Below are 14,685 nucleotides of genomic sequence, written 5' to 3' on the forward strand. Positions count from 1 at the left end.
AGGGACAAATCCCGGGAAGGACGCCAGCCAACCGCAGGGCACACACCCCCACACACCAGGGACAATTTAGGATCACCAATGCACCTAACCTGCATGTTTTGGACTGTGGGAGGAAACCCACGCAGACACGGGGAGAACATGCAAACTCCATGCAGGGAGGACCCGGGAAGCAAACCCAGGTCTCCTTACTGCGAGGCAGCAGCACTACCACTGTGCCACTTTGCCGCCCATGCTGGTAAGTGTAAACATTAAAAAGCATTTTCAAATTCTGAGTTCTAAACAACAATGAAGGAAGATTTTAAAAAATAATAATATTGCACAAAAATAATAAAAACTGCAACACTTTTTGGTGTAGTATGCAACATGTAAAGCTTGGGCACTTCATTCTTGACTTTGCAGCCAAATTCTGAGTAAAATGGATTATCTTACATAGGTGCCATGGAGCAATGCAATTAATGTACATTTCTGAGCTTTCATTTTTAGCCCTCCACTCTTAAAAATAATGGTTCTTTAATAACATTTTATAGTTCTTAACTGGGTTCCTTGGAGAACTATTGCTTGACAGAACACCATTTCATTTTGAGGAGGTTTCTCTGCAAGTGAAGTAGATTCTTTGTGCTTTGAAAAACTTCATAATATGTAGAAAAAAATCTGAAATCTTTAGGCTGCCTAGCAGGACACTAACAGATAAAGAAATCCTGGGCTTGTCATTGTATGCAGTCTTTTAAAATCAGGACCTTTTGATATTTCACAAATATGTCACCATCTATTCATGGTTATTTACTGTATGGAGCCTGTTATGGATCTAAATAAATAAATATTCTTTCTGGACTCTTCATGTGGATGGGTCTTTTGGGAACCAAATATGGTTCCCCTATGACACTGCTCTGAAGAACCACTCAGGCACTGTTATTTTTAAAAGTGTCCTTGAACAATATGCAGCAATAGAAATACTGCTTGTATTATGGTTGCTTATCACTAAATAAAAAATATGACTTTTCAACATGGTCACAGTGTACTAAAATAAAATGCTAGAACTAAATAGTAAACTCTTTTGGAAGGATAGTTACTGCTTATCACAAAAAAAAATTATTTCACCAGATCAAATATCACAAGTGTCCGTCATTTTGAAATTCAGGACTAAATATGAGACAAACAATTGAAACACATTATTTGTATAATTATAATTCATTTGTGGACTTGCAAGAGGTAAGCCATATCCTAAGGCCATGGGTGCCGTGTTAAGCGCAAAGTTGTACCTTACAAATCACGGAGTGCAGGTATGCTCCTTCTGAAGTGACCTTCCTTTTTTTCCACTGCCTGGTCATTGCTGGATAAGACAGGAATTACTTTAATTGGGTGTTGGGTTGGGAAGTACGATATGGGAACTGACTGATCACTGTATGTGAGTTCCTTACACACCTGACATCTCACAATGCTGTTCAGAATCTTCTAAATTAAAGCATATTAATTAGAAGCAATGACTTTGTCCTTTCACAAAGGTTACTCAACAAAACAAAGTTAAAATACATGACCTGACTTTTGGATCTGGTGTACATGATGATTTCATCATTGCAAATTTTGCTTTTCTTTTGCTACAATTGGAATATAGTTGGTGATCGCATCAAGTCAAGATCGGGTGTGATTCCGTACTTGCACTTGCGCGTCTGATGATCAGCTCTGGGCTGCATCAGTATAGTGACCTAACTTTAGCTCGGTCCACCCAGATCTTTGAGAGCTTTTAGTTAGTGCTGTGATGTTGCAGTCCGGGCCAGGCATTAGTCTTAATAGTCAACTGAGAACAAATATTACCGAAACCAATAAAATGATTTCTAACGAAACTTAATATTTTCCAATTAAATCAATCAGATGCACTCTCCTTGAATATAAATCTTTTCTTATTGACCAGTACACATGGTGGTTAGCTTTTCATGCACTATTTGCCATATATTACAGTAAGAAAATCAGCAAAAAAAAAAATCACCTCATACAAACTGGAAAAATACAATGCAGCACATGACTATTATATAAATTGTGGAGACAATGACAAGCATGTTTCAAACCATATAGGGCTTGGAATGGCGCCTAAATTAGGTGCATTGCAGAACTAAAATTATTACCATATGAAGCTTCAAGAGTTTGTTAATTGTTAAAAGGACAAAACTGGACCAAGAAAATATGTTCTGGTGTTAGAAAACCAGAACAAAATTGCAATTATTAAAATATCAAGAGACAGCTGGAATAGTAGGTCGACACAACTTAACATCTAAGGTGATCTGTACAGTTTTAGGTAACAGTGATTGTATCTTTATTTTTCATGCTGCTTTTGACAAGCTATTTTCACTTTTACAGTATTCATCATTATATATTGTATCTATGACAGTAATGTGGTTATTCTGGCTAGGCAAAATGAAGCATTGAACCTTGATCCAACTTTAACTTTAATAATGTCTTTCTCTGTAGGTCAGCACATATTTAATTCTCCATGTTAAAGTGACTGAAATTGAGGAGGATGGCAAACAAAAAAGTGTAAAAATGTTTTTTTTGGGGGCGCACACTACTGGCTCACCTCTGCCCCAGCTTTGACCAGTGTCAGCTCAGGGGAAAAATACTGCAGTGCAGTACAAAGATTTTTTTTTTTTTCCTGCAATCAGACGTGCATAGTCTCGATCCTGAGTCAGCACCCTTCCCCTTTTGATTGGCTGATTCAGGTAACACACTTTCAATTTATGCTAAAACAGCGACAAAGCAAAGCTTTCTGTAACACCACCATAATGTATTTTTGCTTTTTAGGCACTTTTGCTGAAATTCTGCAACAAATCATAGCAGAAGATACCTTACTGTTGAAAATATTTAGCTCTTTTCTATTGTTTTAATCTATACAGATTTCTATTGCACCAGCATTTTAATCCAGTTAATACAAAGCGTTTAAAAGAAAAATTGCAAATATTTCGCAGCCAAAGCAGAATTGCGACTTTTCATTGACTAGCAGTACCACAATAGCTAAAATATCTGTCCTATGGGTCAATCTAATCATGCTTAATAGAGGTTTACTCTTCAAGACAACATTTTTCTTATTTGGACGACAGCTTCAAATGAGATTGCTGATGCGCCCTTTCCTTAATGCACTTACTTGGGCAGGACTGTGCTTTTAAATACTCGTGCAATAAAACGCTTCACAGTTCCTGATGAGAGCAGAAAATTAGCCACTCCCATCACTTTTTTTAGACACTAAAATTTACTAGCCTGCTGGGTCATGAAAAGAATAGACGTAGCATAAATTTATAGGTTTCACATAAGAGGGTATATGAAAGGATATTGCTTTACTCACACAGCCATTAGGGCACAGCACCTAGGCAATGAGATGACAGAGGCAAAATATAATACAGCTGGTATATAAGCTGGTGAAACACAAGCAAGAATGAACATTAAAAAGCTACTGTAATAGATCAAGCTTTACTAGAATCCTGATTCTGTTTTACAAATAATTTTCAATTAGCAAAAAATATCAAAAAAAAACATTGATACAATGTTCCCTTCATAGCACTAAACTTGTCAGAAAGTTTTTAGCTAGCTGTGACAAATATTTCTAGTTTAGAAGCATATAGTAACATAATGCCACTATTCAACGTAATTCTTTTAAATGTTTGACTGCAAGAGGAATGACATTTAACTTACTTTTTAATCTACATACAAAATTAAGGAATGACCTAAAAGTTCTAATGATTCAGCAATCCACTTTATTAAACGTAAAATGGAGATCTCATATTAATCTCACATGAGCATGCAACTAAACAGCAGCCAGAATGCCTGTTGAGTAGTTTAAAGCAAGTTATCCAAGTCATTTTTAATAAACAAATGTGTTTGGGCCTAGATTTATTTTTAATGAGTTCAAATCAAGAAGAGTCAAACTCTGATATTACATGATTTGGTTAAATAAAAAGGTAGTCACTTAAAAATATTAATCATATTCCTGTGCAATCTGACATCAAAGCAATAAAAATGTGGACATAATTTTTGGAGATAGTATGTTTTATAATGCTGATTCATCTAGAAAATTGTTGTAACTGTGAAAATAACTCCTTCTTAGTAAATTTACACAGATGTCTTATTTTTTTCTTTACTTCTCTCAGTTAGCAAAAGTTCCCACTGCAGTAAGTCCCAAATGAACATATTGGATTTTAAAACTGGATTGCTTTTATTGAATTACTTCCTAATGCCCTAAATAAGACTAAAGTAATGTTAGACTAAAATAACGATTGACTAATGAATCTGTTTTGTAACATTGCGGCACTTGAAGATACGTGGAAGAAAAACTTATCAATTACTGCAGTGCAAGCAAATTAATTTTGCATGGTCAGTTTTTTCCCTTACTTTTAATAGTCAGTTAACATAAGAGGGTCATAGGGGTATATTGACTTCAGCATTGCTGTTTTCAATTTGCCTTTTTAAGCAATAGTTTCATAAGTACAACACTTGGTGTATTTTAAGGTATGCAAACTACTGTCCATGCTGTAAATATTACCTTTGAGCATATTACATGAACAGAAGAACAATGGGGATATTTCTGTTGTGTTGTAATAGAAGCAAAAATGACTGAGGTCTCTTGATTAGGGTCAGTCAAACAATGAACCAGTCATGGAACTGGAGCCTGAGATCCCATGCTTCACGCCCCAGTTACTTAGATACAGTGTTAGGTGCTCCTACCTTGAACAGCCTGAATTAAATGTTACACTTTGGCAACTTCACTGAATATACTTTGTGGCTAAAAATGTAATTTAATCAGAAGGGTTTAAGTTGTTGTTGAACTAAAAGACAAGCATGTTCCAATCCCATCAATTGAATGGGGATATGTGAAAATTATAATAATGAGTTAGTTTCAGGGTTTAAAGTTAAAAAAAATAAAAATAAATAAAAAAAGATATTTGTCAGAAAGTCAACTACTCAATAATGAATAAAACCGTAATACAGACAAATATACATGCCTTAATTGACAGAAAGAAAAATGCTTTTGTTTGAAACCTCAGCACAATTTTTACAGTAGGATTTGTTAGCTTTTACCCAACAAATGAATGCAAATCTGCAACAATCAAATAATATCGTAGAAATTCTGTGAACTTATGTTAGCAAATAAATGCAATTTTGAACATGTTTCTCCATAGCCTTTTAAAGTAACATTAATAAAAAATATAATAAAATGGCCTGTAGTTTATAAAAAAAAGTTAACACTTCTGCAGAATCAGACCAATAACTAGTGTACTATTACCATATATTCTTTAAATAATTTTTGATAAGCGAAAGCAGTTGACTACCATCTCCACCTAGCCAGTCCTCCTCCCTTACCTTACTTCATATTTATTTTCGAGTTTCTTTTTAAAAATCTGAGAAACACCTGCTTTTAGTGCATTTTCCCTTCACATTTCTTTTGTGATCATATTTCATGGAATAAGTACAAAAAATAAATTGGATGAAGTGATTTTAAGACTGTTATTTTATGTTAAGTAATAAACAATTGCAACTAACTTGACAATGATGGACTTTTTTGCTATTTTTATAATGCATGCATAATTAAGGTTTATACAGTTATAATGTCTGACATAAACTTCAAAATACTATACTTTTATCTAAAATGAATTCAGTACTTTAAAATTATAGGTCAAAGTAATGGCACTACATGTGATACGCATATTAAGTTAGTACAATATCTAGGGAATTAGGAGGTTCTACTGGAGGTGCTCACTTTATTCTGAATTGTGCCTCAAACTTCAAAGTATAAGCACCACGCAGGACAGTGTTAAAATGAAACATTGGTATGTTTCTTGCTATATTTTTACAGTAAAAGACTATACTAATATATTTTAAATGGAGGTGACTGCATCAGTGTAGTTTCTTCAACGATAACATTGTAGTAAATGTATAAAGCTGTAGCTAATGGATTATATTTTATAGATTATTTTATTACTTGTTTTGTGTTAGTAAGTAATCTGGAAAACCCCATAGTGTTTATTTTAAATCATATCTGTAATTAATCATGGTAATGTTCAGAACTGTCTGTATCATTTTGATTTCTGCTGCAAAGATGTACCACTAACCAAACAGATGTTGTTCAGTACATTCAGATATGAACTGCTGGGATAAGTTACAACAATCATTTACCATTTTTGAAAAAACTGGAAAAGGATATCAATATACCAGCTGTGTTTTTGTCTGATTGTATGACATGTGCTCTATAAACTACAGTACGTATACTTTAAAAGGCTGTGCCTGGTTAGTGTTTGGTGATAATATCTAACTGTTAAAGGCCTTAAGTAGGATGCATTTTGATTTCTTGAGTAGCACTGTTTATTCATATCAGTTTAAATTACTCTTCAATAACATTAAAATGTACACTGGGATTAATTGTGCATTTAAAAGTGCAAAAATGTCTAAATCAGGGAATGTCCTGTTTTTTCAGTATTATTTTATCTCAGTAGCACTGGCTGAAATTTTTCAGAATTCTGATTACTGAGTTGCCTTGAAAGCTTGTAATCTTTCTAGTTTGCCAATAAAAGGTGTCATTTTGCTTGACTTCTCACTACATTCAGAATTCTACAAAAAAGAAATCTAACTGATATATCTTACTATTATAACAAGTAACAGAAGTACATCAAGTTGCTGTAGTAATAAAGGGCTATTATTTCCTTTGTTTAAAATGTAAAGAAAAACTTACCATATAGAGAAAAGATTAATTCATTAAAATAAGGATATAGACAAAATCATTATCTAACCAGAAGTGTATTCTTCAAAAATTGAATATTTTACATAATTAATATATACTTGAAATACCCAAACAAAACTTAATATTCAGATGCTTTACAAAAACTACATTTACTGTTATAGCAAGTACTGCAATTACAGATACCGTATTTCAGGTAAACCAGCCTATTAATAAAAAGTAAACGATGAGAACATTTTTCTCATCCATTTTCCATTTAAAATGTATCTAATTTAGATAAAGGCAGGAGCTCACCCTGCAGAGAAAACATTTTAGACTAACATCAATTCTCCTTAACATGTTTATGTCGGCATCTGCGGTTATGGAATTTCTGTTTAATCTATGACTGAAAGTTTTTCTAGTGCAACAATTTAGTTATATTATTCAGCTGCCAATATGCATTCAATTTTAATGCTTTTGAAAAGAGTACCATAAAAAGAAAATAAAGCTCTTTAAATATATGCTCGTATTGAACAGCAAATAACAGTTTTGTCAGTGCTTTAAGTGCATTGGATATTTAGATTTATACTAAATTTTTTTTTTAAATCCTGGAAAAGATAAAACAACAATTTTTAAATTTTTGGTTAAAAATACTTCTTTCAAAATTGGTTATTTTAAATTTATAGTATTTAGTTTCCAGTGAGCTTATTAATGATACAGCATATTGGCAACTATTTAAGGTTAAATACATGGAAATTAGAAAACAAATGTTGGAAAATTATTGCTAATGTTTTATTAAAATGTATCTAATTTGATCAAACAATTTTGTCAATAAAAAGCATGAAAAAAAATTCCATAAAAGAAATAATCTATCATCCTTTTTGATATTATCTGCTGCTTCACACCCACAGAAAATGTGAATCTTTTTCTTGCAACTATACATTAGATGTAAAGAAGGAGATACTGATTTGAGGGCTTTTTTATAGCAGCCCTTTTGAGACTTTCCAATGTCACCATTAGGTTAAACTGTGGTTGCATTTTCTTGATTGTATACTGTGAATGTTGCTGTATTGTAAATCAAAATCAGACAGTATCGGAATAATAATACTTATCCACTGTGTCATTTCTGGCTATGTGTAGTTAACACTAATATGTATTAATCTACAGAATCTGTAAAATTATTTTCAAACAATGTTTTAATTCATCAGTACACATTTTACTATATGCAGATATACATACAGGTAAATCTAGTAACTAAAGAGCTGTGAATCCCAAAGAGTAATTTTGAATCCTGCTTCTGCTGCACTGTGTGGTTAAGTGTAAATCTGTGGGTTTATGTGAAGTGCTTTGGATGCAGATGTGCTGTATAGTTTTCTAGGAACTGCATATTCCATATTAAGTCATGTGCACTTCCTCAGATACATTTTGCTAACCATTAAATGGGGTTTTCTCTGAATCTGCAAAGACTGTATTGTTGGAATATCTATTAACTTGCAAAATACCTTTGATAAGAATAACAAAAACTCTGATGCACATTGGAAATATTATTCAATAAACTAATGGTGCTGCACTAGTAACTTTTACATTTTATGAGCATCATCTGATCTGAAAGTTTTGACCACCTGATGGAATACCACCAAGAATCAATTGATATAAACTGTCATGTCATTCTAAGTGGAGGAAAGAGAGGCCCCTCACTTTTATGCTTTATATACTAGTTAGCCACACCATGGTAGACACAAAATAGACCCACCGAGATTTTTGTCTTGTGGCATTGGCTTTCAAAGCCAATGCCGCAGTCAGCATTATTGAATATTTAATGTTCTGATGAGCACTTCCACCTGCTGACACAGGCAAAGTGACAGAACAATACACACACTAGAACAAGAACATCAATTGGCTCCCCAGTCACACTGACAGGCCCACTTTTAGAAGTAAAGTAGAAGAATCAGACTACTCTGTAGATATTGGTTTTAAAATATACATATTGCTTAATGTTTGGCTGTGCACAGGAGAAGTAAATAAAATACCCACAAAAGACATATCTGTGTCAAAATAACTATAAAATATAATTTCTTTGCACAAAGAAACAGGGGTCTTTACATTTACATTGTTGGTCAATATTTTGAGCCTCTTAATAAACATTTTATACTAAAAGAAAATGTTATTATTCAAAGACAAGCAGTAAAGCTATTAACCTAGTTTATTTTAGTAATTTTTTAAAAATTGTTTTCAGTGTCGACCACACATACAGTGATGCAGTCAACTTACTGTTACAGTAAGTATATCTGTATGAAGGAATTATGTAATACAGAAATACTGTTAGAAAAAGAAAACATACAATATCTACCATGTCTATCATGTTCACATTTAGTGGACATTTTTGAAATATACAGAAATATTACAAAGATAATAGAATGCTTAGGATGTGTCCCTCAATCAGTCTACTGCAGCAGACTATCAAATCATGATTGTGGTAAGCCAAGTTATTACCAAAGATTTACCACAAGGCTGATATAGTTCACTAATTATTTTTCACTGTGATTACAGGAAAGTTTGCATAATCAGATTGTGTCATCTACTAGACTCTGTGTACTAGTATTCCACAGAACACAGGGACATGACATAAATTTTCCTTCTGGTTGTGGTATCAAAGATTCTAGCAGACTTTTGTTTTATGTTTGGTCATAACCATGCTGAAGGGATTGCATCATAAAATCGATATAATTGGACACAATTAGGGTACCAGTGACACAAGCAGAGGTATGCAGATTGTGAGCTGTCAGGTGAACCAAGCATACATGTGGATGTCAAGAACATCTGCTGACATAGTATTCACAAGAAAATACTGCCATTTTGTTATTAAAACGTTGAAAGAGAACTCTCATAAAACTTTTAGGTGAGTTGGCACTGCATACGTTAAGACATCAATGACAATTTCTGGATAAGGTATTAGAACTATGAGAGCCCATAATTGTATCTTGCATACAAGCTACTAAGTACTTTAGTAGAGACAGCTAAGCCTGCAAAAAAGCTACTTGTAAAGCATGGCCCCTCTGTCTGTGGTGAAGATTACCAACCAGAAATACACACTTCTTTACATTCCATAGATGGCCATGTTAATATGGGCATATAAAGAAGTATGTCTCCCAAGCAGGTAGTTTCAATATGCGCATATAATCATAGTGAAAAATAAGTGCTGATTCAGACTTTCAGCCACTAGAGTGTTACAGATCAGTCAAAGCCAGCAATTTACCTTATCCCCCCAAACCCCCCTCCCTTTATACAGTACCTCATTGATTAATCTATATTTAGCATTCCAGCAATTACTTCTGACTCTTTGCTTAATTATTGAGGTTTTAAATTTAATCCAATACTCGCATAATTATTGGAGATGTACTTAAATCAGATGGAACAATCTAATGTTCACATTATAACAATTACAAAACTGCACTGGCTATTTATTTTCACCATTGTTTAAGGTACCGTAAAAGTCTTTTTTCCAGACAGCTCAACTCAGATTAATCCAAATTAGGTGTTACAGAATTTACGGTCCTTAAGATACCCCAATTCTGCAGTTTCTAAAAAATGTTTTGCACATTTTCCTTTTTTGAATTTAAATGTCACACAGAATCTACACAATATAAGTAAAAATGTTCCACAAAATAAGATTTTGATAAGGAAACCACTCAAAGAGTAGTCATGGTGTACAAGAGTTGCGCCTACCTGTTTAAATAAGTCCAGACTCTGAAAACCCTCAGCTCTTCCAAAAAAGAAACAAAAAATATTAAGCCCATTTCTCCTTGTCTCAAAATTGCAGTTAAATGTAGTCCACAGCAGATTCTATAACATCAGTCGACTTCTTGGGTTCCTTGAGCAATTTGGAAATGCCTACTGATGAATGGATCAGGCCCATTGTGTGAGCATCATGATAATTCATTTCCACCTGGATCTTCTCCTCCTGCCCCTGCATTCGCCTTGCTACAGCTTCTGTCACTTTCTCATTCACAATCCCTGTTTCTTTCTTGGATTTCTCCCTTTCCCTTTTCTCCCCCCCAGCCCCTTCGCTTTCTCTCTCTCCCCCCCTCACTCTCTCTCACTCTCTCACTCTGTCTTTCTGTGTCTACAGCTCTTCTCTTTCCATTCTGTCTGTGAGCTTTAAAGCTCTTATAACAATGTGGTTTGGGTGGCATTGCAGAAAATGATGATTGTACTGAATAGGACGCTATTATGGGTAGGATTTAGGCATCAGGCACAACACTAGGTCACTAAGGGCACTAAATGCTCATTCAGCACTGCTGTAATGGTACGCTTCACTTTTCCTCTCACCTACAGTATGTTATAGCTTGACTGCTGCATGTCTAGCCCCCCCCCCCACCTCAGTTAAATGATCAATACCAATTTACAGGCAAATACAGGATGGTGGCTGTTGGCATTAATGAATTATACCTTCTTTCATGTGTTAAATTAATTATCTTAAACCTTACTTACTAAACTTGAAAGAAGTAGACACATTTAAATGAAAGGTAAATGTATCCTATTTAGAAGTTAACAATCTCTATTTAAAATAGTTTTATTAGAGATTTAGTTGTGTTTTTTTTAATTTGTGAATTGCCCTTTTTTCAGTTAAGATTAAGATATACCTACCCCATTTTAACATATGCGTATAAATTCTTACATTTTTAATTGAAGAAATATAAATTATAAGGAACATTATCGAGATAGACATCCAAAGCATTTATTCTTGTTCAAGTGCAGTTTCAAGGGATAGCATTAAAATACATAACATAGGAGCTCAACAACTGGAGAATCCTGTTCAGGGTGACCTTCTTTTTGGATTTCAGCCAAAACTAATAATTTATCAGTTATAATACACTATTATTTGAAAGCATTTTTACTATGTTTTACTTTAGCAGAATTCTGTAATTTGCCTAAATTTCTGAAGGATTGAATGCTAAAATGAAAACCAAACACAAATAATAATGTATTAAATACAAGTACTTGAAGCACTTAAGTGAATATACTTCTTTCTCTAGCAGAAAGCTCTTCTTCTGATGTTCATCACAGTCATTTTGGCATAATTCTTTCACCTAATGGGTGTACCTTCTCAGTACCAACAAAGCTTTAAAGCAATTAAATACTCTCTGCTCCACTACTTACTTAGACTTGTGATTTAAGCATTTTAAGATTTAAAGAGCATCTGATTCTCAAGTCTATACACACTTCTAAACAGACCAGCTGAAAAAAAATCACTAAACACTGCTATAATTTGTGCGCTATTCACCCATAATGCATAGTCTTCCAGTGCAGCTGAAATATCAACATAAAAATCTAAATAAATCATGCACTTGACATCTGTAATATTGGAGGGAGGGGGCCTTGCTGGGCTCAGGAGAAAATAGGGAGACTGCCTAAGCTAATCTTAGCGAACTTGTCTGCTGGGGAATTAAGGTGACAAAGGACAGCATATGTTCTGAACAGCCAGCCCCCAGCCCTCTCATTCTGTCTCCTTGCCCATTCCTCCCACAAACCTTCAGAAGGCATTCTTTTCTACTTAGTATCTAATGTATTCATATTGTAACTCTATAGGTAGGTCATGCCTGTGGTATTCAAACTTTCATAATATAAAACACGAGTTACATCTTACACATTACTCCACTTGCACCAGCTGAGTAATTCTTTGAGGCTTGCCTTGCATTAAAATTATCCTTCCTGTTTGCCAGAGAAATAAATTCTAAAAGCAAACATTTTACAGAAAACAACTAACATGTGCTATATGCATATACTTTTCACATACCACATTAAGTTAGTACATTGTGTAAAATTACCAGTGATTGGATAAATCTTGGTACACTGTATAACTTTTATAATTTTAGGCATATCAGTTTATGGCAAAATTGATAATATAGCAAAAAAAATTGCATATAAAGTAATACAAGGAAGAAAACCCTTTAAACTTTAAAATTCAGTATCATCGCAAGCTGTAAAAAGCTGAGCGCATTGTTACTTCAAAACTTTATAACTCTATTCAGCCTGGCTATCAATTTCTACAAAGGCTTACTGCTAGATGTGTTTTATTTATATATTTTTTTGCCTCATTATTTAGTCAGCTGCCATTAACCAGAGAGAAGCAGCAGCACTGGACATTAAAAGGCTTTTTAACCTTGCAAAGTGATCGCATGTCAAAGGTCTAACATTTCAATGTAGATCATTCCTCTGGACTGCTAGCTCTGCAGTTTTTTTTTTTTCTTTTTTAAAATGCAGAGTGTGTGTCAGAGAAGAACAAAAACCTCAAGCACACACATGCAACTCCATTCTGAAATTAGACATAAAGAAAATCCTATTATAATTACATGGCAAAGTACACAGAAACAGAAAAAAATGCTTCATATACGCCACTCACTCACACACACACACACACACACACACACACACACACACACACACACACACAACAGTATAGAACAGTGCGGTACAGCCTACCAAACAGCCCGGCTGCCTTTCCTTTCTGCAAGTTTCAAAGGCAGGGCACCTGGTTTCCAATCCCCTCCTTCTTCCCCTCCTTGTAAAGTGTCAAAATTAAGCATGACTAGCTCCGGAGATAGAAAAATAAGAGAGAAGGAGAAAAGGAGAGAGAGAGAGAGAGGAAGAGAGAGAGAGAGAGAGAGAGAGAGAGAGAGATTGAAAGACATACCAGTTAAGAGAGAATCCAGTTGCAGCAATAATACAGTCACCAGAGCACCAGCTGAAAGCTGAATCAGCTTTTGAGAGTTAGGGATGCAAAGAGGAGGGTCACGGCATCACAAGGTAGTAATGCGCTTCATGCAGCAGCCGGAAGGCATCTCCTATAGCCAATCTCTTATGCAGGAGGGAAAAAGAGGCATAAAAATGGAAAGGCCCCTACAACCTTTAAAAATGGAATTATTAGTCCACACCAGGGAAATAAAAAAGGGAAAAATTGAGGCAAGCATCTTTGCTGGTGGATTTTAAATACTGAAATCATTAAAGAAAGAAGATTAAACAGCACATAAGTAACATGCGGAAAAAAAAGATATATTGTTTTGAAGGACTGTGCTGAGATAAGTGCACGCTTTCTTTTACTTGGGCAGCTCCACACACCTTGAAGAAGGATTTCCTCTGCTTTGGTGAATCTTTGTTCTGTGACCCCCATACAAACAGCTTTTCTCTACCTTGTGTTATTGTCCACCCACTTTTCTTAGAGGATAGATCAAGATAAAGGTCAATCAAAAGTAAAAGAATCAACCAGGAAAAAAAAAATGTTCTCCGTGCAGTAGGGGTATGTGTCTACAGGTTTTATTATTGTTATTTTTTTTCAATTGTAAAACTTTAAACAGTAATGAAAAAAGCAGGGCTACGGTTCTCTTGCTTATATACCACTGGAAACATCTAAAGCATGCAATCCCCTGATAGAAATCCTTCGCACATCCCATCCCCACCCCCATGCTGATCCCCTTACCTTATTTAGTCAACCATGGCAAAAAATAGCCTGTCAACTGTAGATCGTAGAGTTGTCAGTGCCCTGGAGTTGAAATTCCCGTCTCTGCCCATTGACTACACAGACCTGCAAGGTCCTGAAAGTGAGCCCCCAAGCTCTCCACCACCACTGATAAGCAGAGACTCAGACTATTTTTAGCAGGTCCAAATAAAGAGGTGTCCTGTCTTACTGTGGTGCCTGCGTGCTACAAATTCAGCAGCACAAGGACCCCGACTATGTATGGTAAGTGTTTGTTGACTGCAGAGTAATAGACAGCAGTGTTGCACTGATTCCTTGTAAAACATATCACATTGAAAAGAGAAAGAGAAAGTGGAGGGAGCTGAAAAAAAATTGATTTTTACCTTAAAGTGGCAATATCCTTCTCTGAAATGCAGCATAATGCACATCCAAAGTCTCTCATCATCCAGAAGAACTTTCTTTGCACAAATCAATATGACATATTCTTGCACAAATAATTTCCTGTGACTGCCAGCTT

At 34.8% G+C, this 14,685-nt stretch overlaps 1 long non-coding RNA gene across 3 annotated transcripts in view; it reads right to left on the bottom strand.

Annotated features, from left to right (window-relative positions):
• LOC114658543 (uncharacterized) overlaps positions 1-14,310 on the bottom strand; it is a 60,924-nt gene extending 46,614 nt beyond the window's left edge. The window contains exons 1-2 of one of the 3 annotated variants that reach the window (XR_007936153.1): positions 14,172-14,310; positions 13,178-13,283 (exon numbers count right to left, since the gene is read on the bottom strand). This is a non-coding gene — a long non-coding RNA (uncharacterized LOC114658543). Of the gene's footprint in view, positions 1-13,177; positions 13,284-13,388; positions 14,000-14,171 lie in introns of those variants that run through there. The other 2 variants (XR_003717402.2, XR_007936152.1) reach the window with 2 other exon arrangements.
• Between the last annotated feature and the right edge of the window lie 375 nt (positions 14,311-14,685).

This window comes from Erpetoichthys calabaricus, chromosome 10, assembly GCF_900747795.2.
Source record: "Erpetoichthys calabaricus chromosome 10, fErpCal1.3, whole genome shotgun sequence".
NCBI classification, from domain to species: Eukaryota; Metazoa; Chordata; class Cladistia; order Polypteriformes; family Polypteridae; genus Erpetoichthys; species Erpetoichthys calabaricus.